Genomic DNA, 18,684 nt, shown 5'->3' on the forward strand with positions numbered 1-18,684 from the left:
AGAAAGTAATGGCCCAAGTTCTGGGGCCGTCAGAAAACATGACATTGCTAACTAGGCAGGCAGTCCAAGATCGAGAAAGACTTGGGGTGGTTAGGACCAGGAGGAGGGGCCAAGTATTCCAGAAGCTGCACTGGCATTGTTTTTGATGAAATTCCAAACTTGCAGCAGAATGACCAGAAACTCAATCATTAAAGTCTTTGAATGCTCTTTGAAGGGAAATGTTCAATGAAAGAGTGGAGTGAAAAATGTCAGTGAGAGGGAGGTACCCAAATATCTACTCTCTGCCAATCATTCTGTTGGAACTTGGGAAACATATCTCATTTAATCCTCACCACCTCACTGTGTGTTAATATGTCCATTTTTTTTTTTTTTTTTTTTTTGCAGTACGTGGGCCTCTCACTGCTGTGGCCTCTCCCATTGCGGAGCACAGGCTCCGGACGTGCAGGCTCAGCGGCCATGGCTCACGGGCCCAGCCGCTCCGCGGCATGTGGTATCTTCCCGGACCGGGGCACAAACCCGTGTCCCCTGCATCGGCAAGTGGACTCTCAACCACTGCGCCACCAGGGAAGCCCCTATATGTCCATTTTATAAACAGGGACCAGAGGGAGTAATTTGTCCAAGGTTGTAGAGCCACAAAAGTAGTAACGCTGACGTACAAACAGGCATTCTAACTCCGAAGCCTGCGTTTAATCTCCTGTTACTAAATAAATACAATGCATAAAGTTGTTAGTTTCAGCCCTTTTGAATCTTTATAGAATGTATATTGGTTTACACAGACATTATTGTGTTTATAATTGTATGTAGCGCATAAACTGATAGTTTAAATAAAATATTTTGACTTGAGTTTTGAGGTTTGGGTCAGAAATGCAATCTGCAATAGTGCGTGTTGCCTGGGAAAATCGGATATGAACTGCCACGTTCTGGCTCACATTCTTTAGAAGGAATGTAACTTTCCAGAATGTAACTTTCCATCTCTCTCTCTTCGTCTTTCTATGCTTTTTTTAGTGTCAACTGCTTTTAATTATATTTTTGTGCACTTAAGTAGAAACTGTTTTTTTAATGGTCATTGCTTTTTCTATAAAAGCACTACATTCCTCCTTATATTTGATGCGTATTTCGAGCTCTGATGTGTCTTAGGTTACACTAGTGATATCCAGTTGTACTTCTGTAAAGAATGAGTTTGCAGAATTGTCATATTCCTCCATCCTCTTCCTACATGAAAGTTACTTGTGGTCAGATCACATGGCGACTCTGTCAAAGAAGCCTTGGTTGCGAGAGAGATGACTTGAACTGGTCCTTGGTTGGTTTGAGGCTTAGGGTCTTGAAAATTGCTTTAATTTCTTCATCTGACAAATGGGTATCATAATATTTGACTTGAATTTACTTTCTTTGGGAGTGGTGGTGGGAAGAAATGAATTGGTTAATTTGTCAAATCATTATAGCGCCTTAAAGGAAACATGTGACATAAGTTAAATATATGTTCTACGTATTTTATTCTACAAACAGGCCTTGCAAGTGTTAAAAATCTGGAAGTCTTTTGGATAAAATAGGGTGAAGACTAAGAAATTATTCTTATTTTAAAATGTTTTTTATACCATAATTACTAGTTCACTATTTTCTTAGGGTTTCTCCCTCATCCCTCACTTCCAACGACTGTTCATTCCTGTGGGAGCTGCTTGCACAGCTCTTGGGGCCTTAGCAGGTGCTCAGTTGATTTGGGGTTGCACAGAAAGAAGTTGTAGACTATAGAGCAATGCCAAAACACTAATGGGGTATTCCTGCCTTTGTTTTTTCAAGTCCTAGGAATCTATGTCATGATGAATAAGAGATGGTAAAACTAAGCTGGAATTCAGCCAATATACACTGGTATAGCGAGTCATCAAAATATGGGAATACTTCTCTGCTGGTTGATAAATAGCCACTCCCATTACTCCCAACCTACCTTCACTCACTGCCCCAGCCTCCTTGATGTCAACACTCCTCGAATCTCTGGAATCCAGCAACCTAAGGGTTAACATTTGCCCTAGCAAGGGGCTTCCAGGACCCTGCTCTGGGGACGGTTTTGACTGGCTGTGCCCAGGACTTATATGTGTTAAATATTTTGAATATCTCCCTCTGTAACCACATATAAAACTCAAAAGATCAACCATACTAGCCACATTGAAACTCTTGGCAAGTTACTTTCATCATCACTGATATGTGAGAATCTTCTTGGATCTTAATTTCTACAATTTACACTTCTATTATTTCTTTAGGAACTTAATATCAGTGTTGGATGAGAGGAGAGAGAGAGATAAGAGAGCCATTGGGGAACAAGTTGAAGGCCCACAGCCTCACACTGGAGATGAGTTTGGCCATATTCAATTTTTATTGAACATCTTGAAGCATTTAAAATAAAATGATGTCCTATGGAACCCAGATGCATATAGCTAGCCAGGTGCTTTGCTCTTAATCTTTAAACCCATTTTATGGAAGATTTAATCCATATGTTAAATCATTGACTTCAAAAGGTATTCCTTGAGAGGCTAATCTAAATGATGAAAAACAGGTCTAAAAATTATGTTCAAATATGTCATCTATGGGCTGGAGGTCAGAGGCTCAGGAGAGATAGAGAAACTTGGGGGAGTTTCATGAAGTCATTTAAGTACGTGGAATGTTCTAGAGCACAAGGGAACTCTTGAAATTTCATAATCATAGAATCTTTCTTCATTTCCAAAAGAGCATGTTTTTGAGACAGCATATAATATAGCTATTTGTTCTCTTGAACACATCTCAGGGAAGAAAAAGCAGTTGGGAAAATGAGCCCATTGTTTTTCAAAATTAGTGACAAACTTCAAAATAATTCCAAACAAACCTCAAATAAAACATTTTCCCCCTACTGTGAATCCTATTTAAACTGTTTGGGTCAGTCTGTTTTAATGAGTCGCATTCACGCTGACACATCCACACACTTCAGACAAAGACGACTGTACCTCTAAACCCATTTAAAAATGATAGATGACTGTCAGCTTTGTGAAAGCAGCACATGCAGTGGCTTGATAGCGCAGAATGAAAGCAATCTACAAGTGCAAGTCTGTTTCTTTTGGCAACGGAAGGAGTTGCTAATGGATTCATCATTTTCTGTTAAGCATGAATGTCAAACAAAAAAACATTTAGAGCTCTATTCAGCTGAATTTCCGGCTCAACGCTTGCCAGCCATGGAAGCCCTGTGACTTGGAACCTGCGCAGCCCATGCCTGATTCTTGTTTCCAAAGTTCTGTGGGGCCAGTGCCACGGAACTTGGACTTCTGCCTAGGGCTCCTCCTCCTCTCTTTGGCTCCCCCTCCCCCTTTCTCCAATCCTATGAAGCCACCAGTCAAGCTCCCTAAATGAATGCCCTCTACGGAGGCGAACTGTTTGCCAACTCTTAGGACTTCAGCTGACTCCGCCTCAGAATCACACAGGAAGTTCACTCATACCACTCAAGAAGGGATGGCAGGGTGAAGATTTGCTGTATCCAGGGTTTCTGGGGCCTTTGTGCCTTGGAACTTATTGGTTGCAGTGGTCATTGCATGCTTTCTCTTTTGGTGTTGTAAATATGCATCGTGTTCTGTACTCTATAATAAAAAATTAAATAAAAGTTAGAATGCCTGGGCTTCAGAAATGCTATGTTCTTGGGAGGATTTGAAGGAAAGTTCTGGCTTCAGAACACAGCTACTTATATCCCTGACTACAGAAGAGCTGCCTCTGAATGGGAAATTGGTTTCTTCAATTGGGCACACAGTGGGCAGTGGTAGGAGTGTGCTGAGGCCAAACATATCAGCAGCATCCACCCTGGCAGAGGAGAGGTGACAGTGACACAGACTTTGCCTTCACATACCAACTCCGCTACCAGCTATGTAACCTTGGGCAAATCTCTTGACTCCTCAGTGTCTCAGTTTCCTCATTTGGTTGTTTGGGGGATTAAATGAGATAATGTGAGAATAAGAGTGTAAATTATAAACTACTATGCAAGTGGATATCATTATTAATTGAACTATTTAAATTAATAAAATTAATTAATAAATACTAAGAGGTAATGTAGGATGGTCTAATAGGAAGAACTAGGAACAGAGATATTAAGACACTTAGATCCTGCCAACTCTATTTTTTGTTCTGTGACTTTCAGAAAAATCAATGTGCCCTTAAGCTGGAGTAGGGATGTGCATCCCACCACTAATTTTATGAGTATACTGTACCATAGCTTCCTACATTATTTGATCTGTGGAAGTGGTCCCAATGGCTGTCTACTCTCCAAACATCAACCCTACTGCCAATCATTCCACTCTTATAGATTTACTGTTCTGCATTTCCCAGTCATTTTGCTCTTCCTATTGCTTATTAAAATGCAAACACATGGAAGAACAAAAGTTAGCCCTTTACTTAGCAATTAGCACTTAACATGTTGTAACTGGGTTAAGGCACAGGGTTGATGCCAGTGGGCTAGGGGAAGAAATATGACACCAGGAAGAAGGAAAGAAAGCCTTCCAATCAACTTTACTTTCTTTGTAGACATGCCTTGTGTCCCTCTTATATCTAATAGTGATATTGGGAGGAAACTTGGAATAAGTTGTGAAATGTTGCCAGTACTGTCTAAATGACAGAACTGTAAGTGATTTAATGTGACATTAATAATGGTGATGACCTCAGGCTAAGGGATGAAGGCAGAACTTGTAAAGAAATGAATTAGTGGTCTCCCTTGAAGATATTTTAATCTAAAACATAGAGTGTTGCCTCCCTAAGGAAGCCTTCCCTGATTGCCCAGATAGACTCAATCATAGCATATACTTCAAATAACTTCTTTTCACAATGTCATTAACTTGTTTGCATATTTGTAGTATATACATATTTACCGTGACTTGAGACTCTTTTAACTCTATATTCAATATGTCACACAATGCCTGGCACAATGTAGGAACTCAGGAAATATTTATGAATTTAATAGCTACAACATCTGGAAGATAAAATAGATTAAGCTATAATTCTCCCAGTGCACTGAGGACTTGGTTTACCTAACACCAAAACTTAAGATATTTTTCAGCAGAATATTAAACTTTATAAAGGTTTAGTCACACATGATCTAAAAAAATAATTCCACTTAGGTGGTGCTTTAATCAAATTAAATGATGTTTTGTTAAAGCATTTAGCCAAATGTTATATGCCTGTACCTCTTAGAAATATAATCAAATTCACCCAGGAATTATTTATGATTACACTATAGTGTATTGGCAGAGCTACATCACAAATGTCACTTCAACCTGCAAGAAATGATCAGATTCCTATTCCACAGGGCTGGTTTCAATGAGGAATTTTCAGAATGATGAAACCAGATTTAGCCGGTAGCAATTATTGGTACATTTCAGATGAGCTCAGCGTGAAGAATAAGACTGAAGAAAGATTAAGTCTCAAATACTAAGGGACAGAAAAAAAAAGAAAAGCGGGACCGAAAGGGCTTGAAATGCAGGAAAGGACCAGTTAGTTATCTGCAGGAAGCTGGTATTCTTATGTGAGATGCATGTGACCCAGTCTGGGTTAGAATGTTATCTCTATGTGATCTGCAGAATTTCTCTCTTGACTGTAGCAACCTCAGAAGAGTGAATTAAAGTCTTAAGGAGAAAAATCAATAAAGAAAAAAAAAAGATAAAAGCAATATGGCTGGAGAGCATTTCAAAAACCATATAAAAGCCTCTTAAATGGCCATGGAAGACTAACCAGTACTTATAAGGGTTTACAGGAATACCAATAAGAATAGATTTGTTGGCCTTCTTAAAGCAGCAAAGAGGCTTCTGGGTGGTTTATGGCATTTGGCTGGTCTTTGTTTCATTCCACTGTGTGACATACAGAAACATGAATTGTGTAAAACACTGCCTATGATGACAAGAAATTCATTGGAGAGATATTATGAGTAAGTTGGGATTAGAGTAGCACTTAATGCTCACTCAGTGCTACTGATGAAGTACAGTACTCTGAATACCTTTCCTGTGACTACCTCGATTTTATTCCAAAGCTGGGAATTTCTCTGAACTATGCTGAATTTCTATGCTGAACTATGAGAATTTCTATGCTGAAACAGAAAACATAGACATAATCCCAGCAATAATAATGCTTTTCTAATATGTCTTTTAAAATCTGTAAAGTGATTTTTTTCTTATAATTACAAGAGGTAGAATTCATTCCAAACCTTCTCCAGACCAAATTATCTTCTTAATTTAAATGAGAAAATGAAGGAAGCAAGAAGGAAAGAGTTGAAATGGAAGTGACAGGAGTTTTGGGAGATGTGTAGAGTGTATTCCCACTAGTCAAGGAAAGGAATGTCAAATAAAATCTAGAGTTAGGGAAGTAGATTTCAAAATGTTCAAGGGAGATATAGGTATGACCCTCCCCCCACCAAGGTCTGAGATCCATCCGTGGAGAGTATTTGAGGCTACATTTATCTAATCTGGCATTAATTCATTTGTTCATTTCAGTACATTCTTTATTGAGTTCTCATCATGTCACAGGTACTCTTCTACTAATGAGAAGCTTTCAGCTGTGAAATTCTGGCAATACAACCATGAATATTTTTAATTAGGAAGACAAAAAGTGTATGTTTTGATGAAAGCCCAAAGTGAAACTTTACAGAATCCTGTAAATCATGGACTCAGTTAGGTTAAATAACTTGTGAGAGCCCTAAGCTAGTAAGCAAAAGAGTTAAAATTCACACTTTGGCTCTGAGCTCCAAAGGAAGTGCTCTTGGCCTCAGTGCAACGATCTCAGAATTGCTTAATCAATGAGCTCCTGTAGCTAAATATGCCCCAATTAGGAGTGATTGTGTAGTATAGTTTTTATGGTTCAGATTCTTGTCCTTTTTTTGTCCAATAGAGTCAGTGCCTCCCTCTTCCCCCTTACACACACACACACACACACACACACACACAGACATACACACACACACTCAGACACTCACCTGTAGGCTACCTAAGGAGAGACTTTAAGCACTCCTAGCTCAAGCAATGAGTGATGCTGCAACAAGCCATTCTTGCAGCCAGTCTTCTTTTACCCTGTGCCTTGATGATGGCCTCTTGACCTCTGTCTTTTTCCCTGCATGACATCCCAGGTAGACAATCTGTTTGTCCCATGGTTTTTCCAGAATGAGAATTTGCATTGCTTTGGTGGTTCTACATCCAGGAATAATAATTTACTTTCTCTTCATTGACCACTAAGGGCTAAGCCTTTCGCATATATTGCCTCTAATTTTCCCAACCACTTACAAGGACTACCATCTTTCATCTGCTGTCCAATACTTTGGGTACCATGGGTTCCCTATGGCCTGGGTTGCCTCTCAGGACCCATCCTCAGTACCTGCCTTCTCCAATGCGTGGTTTTAAATCTATTCCTGCTCTCCCACGGTCAGCCTTATTCCATGGGGAGAACGCAGACATGCCCACCCCTGTTTTGAAATATGACTCTCTTTTCTTGAAAACCCCTTAGAAGACTAAGGTTTCCTTTCTGAGTCATTTCTATGGGGTCCCAAGTCAAAGTTTGTACTTTGTTTCTGATACTATATCATGAACCTAAATTTAAGTCTTCATTTCTTCATCTGAAGAATGGGAATAACATATCTCTCTGGGTTGTAATAAAGATTACAATCTCGTGTAAATGTAGCACATTCCACTAACAAGCAAGTTTACCAAATGTGAGTGTAGGACTGTGGTAGGTCTGAAAGACATCTGTGTAAAGGTAAAGGAAAGGTACTGTAAAGGGTGTTCTGAGATAAATGAAAAACAGCTCACATACTTCATTAATTTACCCATGGATGGAGTGAGGTTCACCTTGTAGAGACCTATCCAGGAGTTTGTTTGTTTTTTAACGAGGAGAAGTCAAGTACCAACTCCAAAGGGGTTTATCTTGGCTCTGATAAAATAGAATGTTTTCAGTGTGACCTGGATGGAGGAGAGAACATCTTTATAGAAAAGGATTCTGCCCTTATTTTTTCTATTTTGCATTATTACACTCAACTTTTCCTCCAGATTTAGGTAAATTCAAATTTGTTTTGCTGTTGTTGTTGTTGTTTCTGTCAAATCCTTAGTGGCTGCTCAATACATTTTGAATGAATGGGTAAATGAATGAAAATGAACAATGATGTTTCAAACTATAAAAATTTATTATAGGGCTTCCCTGGTGGCGCAGTGGTTGAGAGTCCACCTGCCGATGCAGGGGACACGGGTTCGTGCCCCGGTCTGGGAGGATCCCACATGCCGCGGAGCGGCTGGGCCCGTGAGCCATGGCCGCTGAGCCTGCGCGTCCGGAGCCTGTGCTCCACAACGGGAGAGGCCACAGCAGTGAGAGGCCGGCGTACCGAAAAAAAAAAAAAAAAAATTTATTATAGAAATTTCACACATAAGCAAGTTGAGAGAATAGTATAATGAACTCCTATGAACCCCATCCAGATTCAACAGTTATCAATTTATGGCCAGTCTTGTTTCATCCCCACTTGTTCTGTGCCCTTGCTTGGTTCTTTGTTTGTTTGTTTTCTAAAATTTTTATTGGAGTATAATTGCTTTACAATGGTGTGTTAGTTTCTGCTGTATAACAAAGTGAATCAGCTATACATATACATATATCCCCATATCTCCTCCCTCTTGCGTCTCCCTCCCACCCTCCCTATCCCACCCCTCTAGGTGGTCACAAAGCACTGAGCTGATCTCCCTGTGCTATGCAGCTGCTTCCCACTAGCTATCTGTTTTACATTTGGTAGTGTATATATGTCCATGCCACTCTCTCACTTTGTCCCAGTTTACACTTCCCCCTCCCCGTATCCTCAAGTCCATTCTCTAGTAGGTCTGAGTCTTTATTCCCATCCTGCCCCTAGGTTCTTCATGACCATTTTTTTGTTGTTTTTTAGATTCCATATATATGTGTTAGCATACGGTATTTGTTTTTCTCTTTCCGACTTACTTCACTCTGTATGACAGACTCTAAGTCCACCCACCTCACTACAAATAACTCAATTTCATTTCTTTTTGTGGCTGAGTAATATTCCATTGTATATATGTGCCACATCTTCTTTATCCATTCATCTGTCGATGGACACTTAGGTTGCCTCCATGTCTTGGCTATTGTAAATAGAGCTGCAATGAACATTGTGGTACATGACTCTTTTTGAATTATGGTTTTCTCAGGGTACATGCCCAGTAGTGGGATTGCTGGGTCATACGGTAGTTCTATTTGTAGTTTTTTAAGGAACCTGCATACTGTTCTCCATAGTGGCTGTACCAATTCACATTCCCACCAGCAGTGCAAGAGGGTTCCCTTTTCTCCACACCCTCTCCAGCATTTATCGTTTGCAGATTTTTTGATCATGGCCATTCTGATCAGTGTGATGTGATACCTCATTGTAGTTTTGATTTGCATTTCTCTAATGATTAGTGATGTTGAGCATTCTTTCGTGTGTTTGTTGGCAATCTGTATATCTTCTTTGGAGAAATGTCTACTTAGGATTTCTGCCCATTTTTGTATTGGGTTGTTTGTTTTTTTGTTATTGAGCTGCATGAGCTGCTTATAAATTTGGAGATTAATCCTTTGTCAGTTGCTTCATTTGCAAATATTTTCTCCCATTCTGAGGGTTGTCTTTTTGTCTTGTTTATGTTTTCCTTTGCTGTGCAAAAGCTTTGAAGTTTCATTAGGTCCCATTTGTTTACTTTTGTTTTTATTTCCATTTCTCTAGGAGGTGGGTCAGAAAGGATCTTGCTGTGATTTATGTCATAGAGTGTTCTGCCTATGTTTCCCTCTAAGAGTTTTATAGTGTCTGGCCTTACATTTAGGTCTTTAATCCATTTTGAGCTTATTTTTGTGTATGGTGTTAGGAAGTATTCTAATTTCATTCTTTTACAAGTAGCTGTCTGGTTTCCCTAGCACCACTTATTGAAGAGGCTGTCTTTTCTCCATTGTATATTCTTGCCTCCGTTATCAAAGATAAGGTGGCCATATGTGCGTGGGTTTATTTCTGGGCTTTCTATCCTGTTCCTTGATCTGTATTTCTGTTTTTGCGCCAGTACCATACTGACTTGATTACTGTAGATTTGTAGGGTAGTCTGAAGTCCAGTAGCCTGATTCCTCCAGCTCCATTTTTCTTTCTCAAGATTGCTTTGGCTATTTGAGGTCTTTTGTGTTTCCATACAAATGGTAAAACATTTTGTTCTAGTTCTGTGAAAAATGCCATTGGTAGTTTGATAGGGATTGCTTTGAATCTATAGATTGCTTTGGGTAGTATAGTCATTTTCACACTGTTGATTCTTCCAATCCAAAAACATGGTATAACTCTCCATCTGTTTGTATCATCTTTAATTTCTTTCATCAGTGTCTTATAGTTTTCTGCATACAGGTCTTTTGTCCTCTTAGATAGGTTTATTCCTAGGTTTTTTATTCTTTTAGTTGCAATGGTAAATGGGAGTGTTTTCTTGATTTCACTTTCAGATTGTTCATCATTAGTGTATAGGAATGCAAGAGATTTCTGTGCATTAATTTTGTATCCTGCTGCTTTATCAAATTCATTGATTAGCTCTAGTAGTTTTCTGGTAGCATCTTTAGGATTCTCTATGTATAGTATCATGTCATCAGCAAACAGTGACAGTTTTACTTCTCCTTTTCCGATTTGGATTCCTTTTATTTCTTTTTCTTCTCTGATTACTGTGGCTAAAACTCCCAAAACTATGTTGAATAATAGTGGTGAGAGTGGGCAACCTTGTCTTGTTCCTGATCTTAGAGGAAATGGTTTCAGTTTTTCACCATTGAGAGCGACGTTGGCTGTGGGTTTGTCATATATGGCCTTTATTATGTTGAGATAAGTTCCCTCTATGCCTACTTTCTGGAGGGTTTATATCATAAATGGGTGTTGAATTTTGTCAAAAGCTTTTTCTGCGTCTATTGAGATGATCATATGGTTTTTCTCCTTCAGTTTGTTAATATGGTGTATCACATTGATTGATTTGCATATATTGAAGAATCCCTGCACTCATGGGATAAGCCCCACTTGATCATGCTGTATGATCCTTTTAATATGCTGTTGGATTCTGTTTGCTAGTATTTTGTTGAGGATTTTTGCATCTATGTTCATCAGCGATATTGGCCTGTAGTTTTCTTTCTTTGTGACATCTTTGTCTGGTTTTTGGTATCAGGGTGATGGTGGCCTCATAGAATGAGTTTGGGAGTGTTCCTCCCTCTGCTATATTTTGGAAGAGTTTGAGAAGGATAGGTGTTAGCTCTTCTCTAAATGTTTGATAGAATTTGCCTGTGAAGCCATCTGGTCTTGGGCTTTTGTTTGTTGGAAGATTTTTTTTTTTTGCGGTACACAGGCCTCTCACTGTTGTGGCCTCTCCCGTTGCAGAGCACAGGCTCCGGACGCGCAGGCCCAGCGGCCATGGCTCACGGGCCCAGCCGCTCCACGGCATGTGGGATCTTCCCAGACCGGGGCATGAACCCCTGTCCCCTGCATTGGCAGGTGGACTCTCAACCACTGCGCCACCAGGGAAGCCCTGTTGGAAGATTTTTAATCACAGTTTCAATTTCAGTGCTTGTGATAGGTCTGTTCACATTTTCTATTTCTTCCTGGTTCACTCTCGGAAGTTTGTGCTTTTCTAAGAATTTGTCCATTTCTTCCAGGTTGTCCATTTTATTGGCATATAGTTGCTTGTAGTAATGTCTCATGCTCCTTTGTATTTCTGCAGTGTCAGTTGTTACCTCTCCTTTTTCATTTCTAATTCTATTGATTTGAGTCTTCTCCCTTTTTTCTTGAAGAGTGTGGCTAATGGTTTATCAATTTTTGTTTATCTTCTCAAAAAACCAGCATTTAGTTTTATTGATCTTTGCTATTGTTTCCTTCATTTCTTTTTCACTTATTTCTGATCTGACCTTTATTATTTCTTTCCTTCTGCTAACTTGGGGTTTTTTTTGTTCTTGTTTCTCTAATTGCTTTAGGTGTAAGGTTAGCTCATTGATTTGAGCTGTTTCTTGTTTCTTGAGGTAGGATTTTATGGCTATAAACTTCTCTCTTAGAACTGGTTTTGCTGCATCCCATAGGTTTTGTGTTGTCGTGTTTTCATTGTCATTTGTTTCTAGGTATTTTTTGATTTCCTCTTTGATTTCTTCAATGATCTCTTGGTTATTAAGTAGTGTATTGTTTAGGCTCCATGTGTTTGTATTTTTTACAGATTTTTTTCCTTTACTTGATATCTAGTCTCATAGTGTTGTTGTTGGAAAAGATACTTAATATGATTTCAATTTTCTTAAATTTACCAAGGCTTGACTTGTGACCCAAGATATGACTTTGAGCACTTGAGAAGAAAGTGTATTCTGTTGTTTTTGGATGGAATGTCCTATGAATATCAGTTAAGTCCATCTTGTTTAATGTATCATTTAAAGCTTGTGTTTCCTTATTTATTTTCATTTTGGGTGATCTGTCCACTGGTGAAAGTGGGGTTTTAAAGTCCCCTACTATGATTGTGTTACTGTCGATTTCCCCTTTTTTGGCTGTTAGCATGTGCCTTATGTATTGAGGTGCTCCTATGTTGGGTGCATATATATTTACAATTGCTATATCTTCTTTTTGGATTGATCCCTTGATCATTATGTAGTGTCCTTCTTTGTCTCTTGTAATAGCCTTTATTTTAAAGCCTATTTTGCCTGATACGAGAATTGCTACTCCAGCTTTCTTTAGATTTCCATTTGCATGGAATATCTTTTTCCATCCCCCTCACTTTCAGTCTGTATGTGCCTCTAGGTCTGAAGTGGGTCTCTTGTAGACAGCATATATACGGGTCTTGTTTTCGTATCCATTCAGCCAGTCTATGTCTTTTGGTTGGAGCATTAAATCCATTTACATTTAAGGTAATTATCGATATGTATGTTCCTATTTCCATTTTCTTAATTGTTTTGGGTTTGTTATTGTAGGTCTTTTCCTTCTCTTGTGTTTCCTACCTAGAGAAGTTCCTTTAGCATTTGTTGTAAAGCTGATTTGGTGGTGCTGAATTCTCTTAGCTTTTGCTTGTCTGTAAAGGTTTTAATTTCTCTGTCGGATCTTAGTGAGATCCTTGCTGGGTAGAGTAATTGTGGTCGTAGGTTCTTCCCTTTCATCACTTTAAATACGTCCTGCCACTCCTTTCTTGCTCATAGAGTTTCTGCTGAAAGATCAGCTGTTAACCTTATGGAGATTCCCTTGTATGTTATTTGTTGTTTTTCCCTTGCTGCTTTTAATATTTTTTCTTTGTATTTAATTTTGATAGTTTGATTAATATGTGTCTTGGCATGCTTCTCCTTGGATTTATCCTGTATGGGACTCTCTGTGCTCCTGGACTTGATTAACTATTTCCTTTCCCATATTAGGGAAGTTTTCAAGTATAATCTCTTCAAATATTTTCTCAGTCCCTTTCTTTTTCTCTTCTTCTTCTGGGACCCCTATAAATAGAATGTTGGTGCATTTAATGTTGTCCTAGAGGTCTCTGAGACTGTCCTCAATTCTTTTCATTACTTTTTCTTTATTCTGCTCTGCAGTAGTTATTTCTACTATTTTACCTTCCAGGTCACTTATCCATTCTTCTGCTTCAGTTATTGTGCTACTGATTCCTTCCAGAGAATTTTTAATTTCATTTATTCTGTTGTTCATCATTGTTTGTTTGCTCTTTAGTTCTTCTAGGTCCTTGTTAAACGCTTCTTGTAGTTTCTCCATTCTATTTCCAAGATTTTGAATCATCTTTACTATCACTACTCTGAATTCTTTTTCAGGTCGACTGCCTATTTCCTCTTCATTTGTTTGGTCTGCTGGGTTGTTACCTTGCTCCTTCCTCTGCTGTGTGTTTCTCTGTCTTCTCATTTTGCTTAACTTACTGTGTTTGGGTTTTCCTTTTTGCAGGCTGCAGGTTTGTAGTCCCCATTGTTTTTGGTGTCTGCCCCCAGTGGCTAACGTTGGTTCCGTGGGTCGTGTAGGCTTCCTGGTGGAGGGGACTGGTGCCTGTGTTCTGGTGGATGAGGCTGGATCTTGTCTTTTGGTGGGCAGGACTGCATCCAGCGGTGTGTTTTGTGGTGTCTGTGACCTTATTATGATTTTAGGCAGCCTCTCTGCTAATGGGTGGGGTTGTGTTCCTGTCTTGCTAGTTATTTGGCATAGGGTGTCCAGCACTGTAGCTTGCTGGTTGTTGAGTGGAGCTCAGTCTTAGTGTTGAGATGGAGATCTCTGGGAGAACTTTCGTCATTTGATATTATGTGGAGCTGGTAGGTCTCTGGTGGACCAATGTCCTGAACTCGGCTCTCCCACCTCAGAGGCACAGGCCTGACACCCGGCCAGAGCACAAGGCCCTGTCAGCCACATGGCTCAGAACAAAAGGGAGAAAAAATGAAAAAAATAAAATAAAGTTATTAAAATAAAAAATAATTATTAACAATAAAAAAGTAATTTAAAATAGAAAAAAAAGAAAGAAAGAAAGAACAGAGCAAAGTAACCAAAAAAGAAATCCACCAGTGATAACAAGCACTAAAAACTGTACTAAAAAAAAAAAAAAAAAAAATGGAAAGACAGAACCCCAGGACAAATGGTAAAAGCAAAACTATACAGACAAAATCACACAAAGAAGCATACACATACACACTCACAAAAAGTAAAAAAGGAAAAAAATATATATATTGTTGCTCCCAAAGTCCACCGCCTCAATTTTGGGATGATTTGTTGTCTACTCAGGTATTCCACAGATTCAGGGTACATCAAGTTGATTGTGGAGATTTAGTCCATTGCTCCTGAGGCTGCTGGGAGAGATTTCCCTTTCTCTTCTTTGTTCACACAGCTCCTGGGGTTCAGCTTTGGATTGGCTCCGCCTCTGCGTGTAGGTCACCTGAGGGCATCTGTTCCCTTTTGGGAAGTCTGAGGTCGTCTGCCAGCATTCAGTAGGTGTTCTGTAGGAGTTGTTCCATATGTAGATGTATTTCTGATGTTTGTGGGGAGGAAGGTGATCTCCATGTCTTACTCTTCCTCCATCTTGAAGGTCTCTCCCTTGCTTTGTTCTTTTAAGGCAAACTCAGGTGTCATATAATTTCAAGTGTAAAGATTTCAATATATATCTTTAAAAGATATGGACTCTTAAAAAACAATCCCAAAAGATCATACTAAAAATTAATAACATCCTTGATATGTGATATGGTCAGTTAAAATTTCCTGGCTGTTTTGCACATACATACTTTGTTTAAATTAGACCCCAAATAAGGTCCATAAATTGCAATTGATTAATATATCTCTTAAGGCTTATTTAATCTGTAACTTCTATCTTTTTTCTTCTACAGCTTATCTGTTGAAGTTGTTTGTCCTGTGGAGTTTTTCGTTTGTGCACTTTTCTATTCATATCCCTTTGGTATTGCTCCAAATATTTTCTCTTCCCTCTTTTTCCCATTAATTGATAACTTGATATAGAGGGTTGATCAGATTCAGGTTTGACTTTTGTTTAACAAAAATATTTCATAAGTGGTATCGTATACATCTATCAGGAGGCATATAGTATCTGATTGTCTCGAGATGTTAACAGCAATTAATGATCATTGCCTAGATCAATTAATTCATTAACAGCTGCAAAATGCACTATTCCATTTTTCCTTCTTCATTTACTAGCTTGAATAGTTCTCTAAAGAAGTATTCTTTATCAATGATTTCTTTACCTTGGGGAACAGTTCATATAATAAAGGCAGAATAAATGTTTAATTCTTTCATGGTATGAACCAGTTTTCAAAACAGTGTTAGATCTCTAACATTTTCCAAAAGTAATCAATAAATTTTTAAAAGTATCATTATGAACTCATGAATTTAAACATACTTGACATGTTTCACTCCATTTTAGTTATTGCTCTTGATGCTGCTGAAATTATTCTGTCTTTAGCCAGTGGAGGCCTTTTCAAGTTTGCTGTTGAGCCCATTTGACAAAATCCTAATAGCCCTAATATTTTTCATGCTTTCTGGTATGACACTGTTGTATATTGCTTGCCCCACACTTAGAGTCAGCCATTTTCTGAAGAAGCCCTGGCTTCTTTTAATAAGAAGTAGTATCTAAGGGTCACCATCTGGTTAGTAGGAGTGCCTATTGCTTCTGGATTGGTCATTGCTCTTAGGCCTTGTCAGTGGACAGAAGTAATAAATATGTATTTTTTAAAGACAAAATACATCATAATTTCACATTGATACTTCCAACTCAAATTCGGGACTATAGAATTTTACTTAAACTCTTCTTATAGAATTTTACTTAAACTCTTAAATTCCTTTGTTGTACACCAACATTCCTGATTCTGGCACTAAAATAATTACTAATTTGCTTTATCCTACAATAAAGATATAACAAAATTAGACTAATAATATTAAGACTACCACCAACAATATGGTTACTGAAAACAGTTTAAATCGTGTTTGCAGTTCTTTGGTCCTTAGAATATATTCCACTAGGGATGAATATTCCAAACACTGCATTTTAAAGTTACCTGAGGGCTTCCCTGGTGGCGCAGTGGTTGAGAGTCCGCCTGCTGATGCAGGGGACACGGTTTCGGCCCCGGTCAGGGAAGATCCCACATGCCGTGGAACGGCTGGGCCCGTGAGCCATGGCCACTGAGCCTGCGCGTCCGGAGCCTGTGCTCCGCAACGGGAGAGGCCACAACAGTGAGAGGCCCGCGTACCGCAAAAAAAAAAAAAAAAAAAGATGCAGTAAAGTTACCTGGGATATTTTCCTTCTTTGTGGTTATGCTGCCAGACTAGGTACAGAGCTAGTACACACAGGTTTACACAATTATGTTACCATACATCCTCTTTTCCACTTTGCCTTTTTCTCCTAGCATAGCATAGTGAGTATACTCTGTGCTCCTTTTTACAGGAGGGTAGCACTCCATTATGTGCGTGTGCCAGAATTGACGTAACTCTCCCCTATTGATTTGGGTTGTTTATAGTATTTAGCTTTCCCAAATAGTGTTATAATGAATGGTTTTGTGCACTTGATGTATTTGAATGTCTTTTCATATTTTGCCAGTGTATATTTGTGATAGATTTTTACAAGGAGGACTTTTGTGTCAAAGAGTAAATGTATGAGAATGTTTATTGTCGAACTCCTTTCCTTGGGGTTTATATCATTTTTTCATTTCCATGAGTAAAGCATAAAAGTGACTCACCAAAGATGATGTTGTCAAACATCTCAGAGTGGATTTAATTGACATTTCTCTTATTGAGGAGAAGGTTGAACATTTTTTCATATGACTAAGGGTCATTTGTATTTCTTTTTGACTGAAGTGTCTACTCTTACCTTTAGTCCATTTTACCTATAGGATTTTATGCCTCTCAGGTTTTTCTTTGTTTGTTTGTTTGTTTGTTTTGCCTCTCAGTTTTTAAAAGCTTTTCATTTTGGGCTATTAACTCTGTGTGATAGAAGTTGCAAGTATTTTATCCAGTTTGCCATTTGACTTTTTATTTTGCTTATGGTGTTCATTTTTGCTTTTCAATTAAAAACTTTGTGTGTTATTATATGTATCATTTTTCCCCTTCTTTCTTCTGGATCTTGAGCCATAGTTTGGAAAGAAGCACTCTTCCCAAAATAAAAAGAAATTCTTCTGTTTTTCCAAGTAATATTTCTAGGATTTAGATGGCTTCATTAGACTTTAACATTTAACTCTGCTACATTTGAATTTATTTTTGTGTGTGCTATGAAGAATGGATCCAATTGTGTCTTTTTTCACATGGTTATCTAGTTAGCCCAGTACCTTATATATTAGAAAGTGCATTTTTTCCCCATTGGTTTGAGATGCTGCCCTTCTTGTGCATTTCCAAGTGCAATGGATCTATTTCTGGATTTCCTATTCTGTTACATTTGTCAGTCCATTTATTCATACCAGACTGGTTTACTTGTAGAAGCTGTAACTGTATTTTAATACCCAATAAGGCTAGACTCCTGCTCCCACACCCCTCCTCCCAGTGCCATTGCTCGTCTTTTATTCAGGGTTTTCTTGGCTATTGTTCTTCCATATGAAATTTATAATCATTTTGTCTAATTCTAGAAAAAGGCTTAATTGTATTTTTGTGAAGGTTGCATTGCATTTAAATACTGAACTGAGAGAGACCTGTCATTTTTAACTATTAAGTTTTATAATCCAAAAACAATATGTCTTTCCTCTTTTTTTTTTTTCTTTTTGTCTTTCAGGACATTTTATAGTTTTCCTCACATAGATTTTAAACATTTCTAGCCAAGTTTACTCCTAGGTTTTTTTTTCTCTTTTTGGTAATCATATAAGGGATATTCGATTGCATATTCTGTTTTTTTTTTTTAACATCTTTATTGGAGTATAATTGCTTTACAATGGTGTGTTAGTTTCTGCTGTATAACAAAGTGAATCAGCTATATATATACATATATCCCCATATCTCTTCCCTCTTGCATCTCCCTCCCTGCATATTCTGTTTTGTTTGTACAGATGAAGACTATTGGTTTTTGCATGATTTTCTAAACTGCTACTTAACTAAATTCTGTTATTGTTCCAAAAATCTTTTTCATTTGTTCTTTTGCATTTTCCACATATATAATTGTATTATTTCCTTTCAACTATTTATTTCTTTTATGGTAACTAGGCTGTTTAGATTTTCTGTCTCTATTAAGGTATATTGTATTTTTCTTGAAAGGAACACAT

Source organism: Delphinapterus leucas, chromosome 4, assembly GCF_059928025.1.
Source record: "Delphinapterus leucas isolate spDelLeu-1000000601 "Yukka" chromosome 4, BTC_Dleu_Yukka2, whole genome shotgun sequence".
Taxonomy (NCBI): domain Eukaryota; kingdom Metazoa; phylum Chordata; class Mammalia; order Artiodactyla; family Monodontidae; genus Delphinapterus; species Delphinapterus leucas.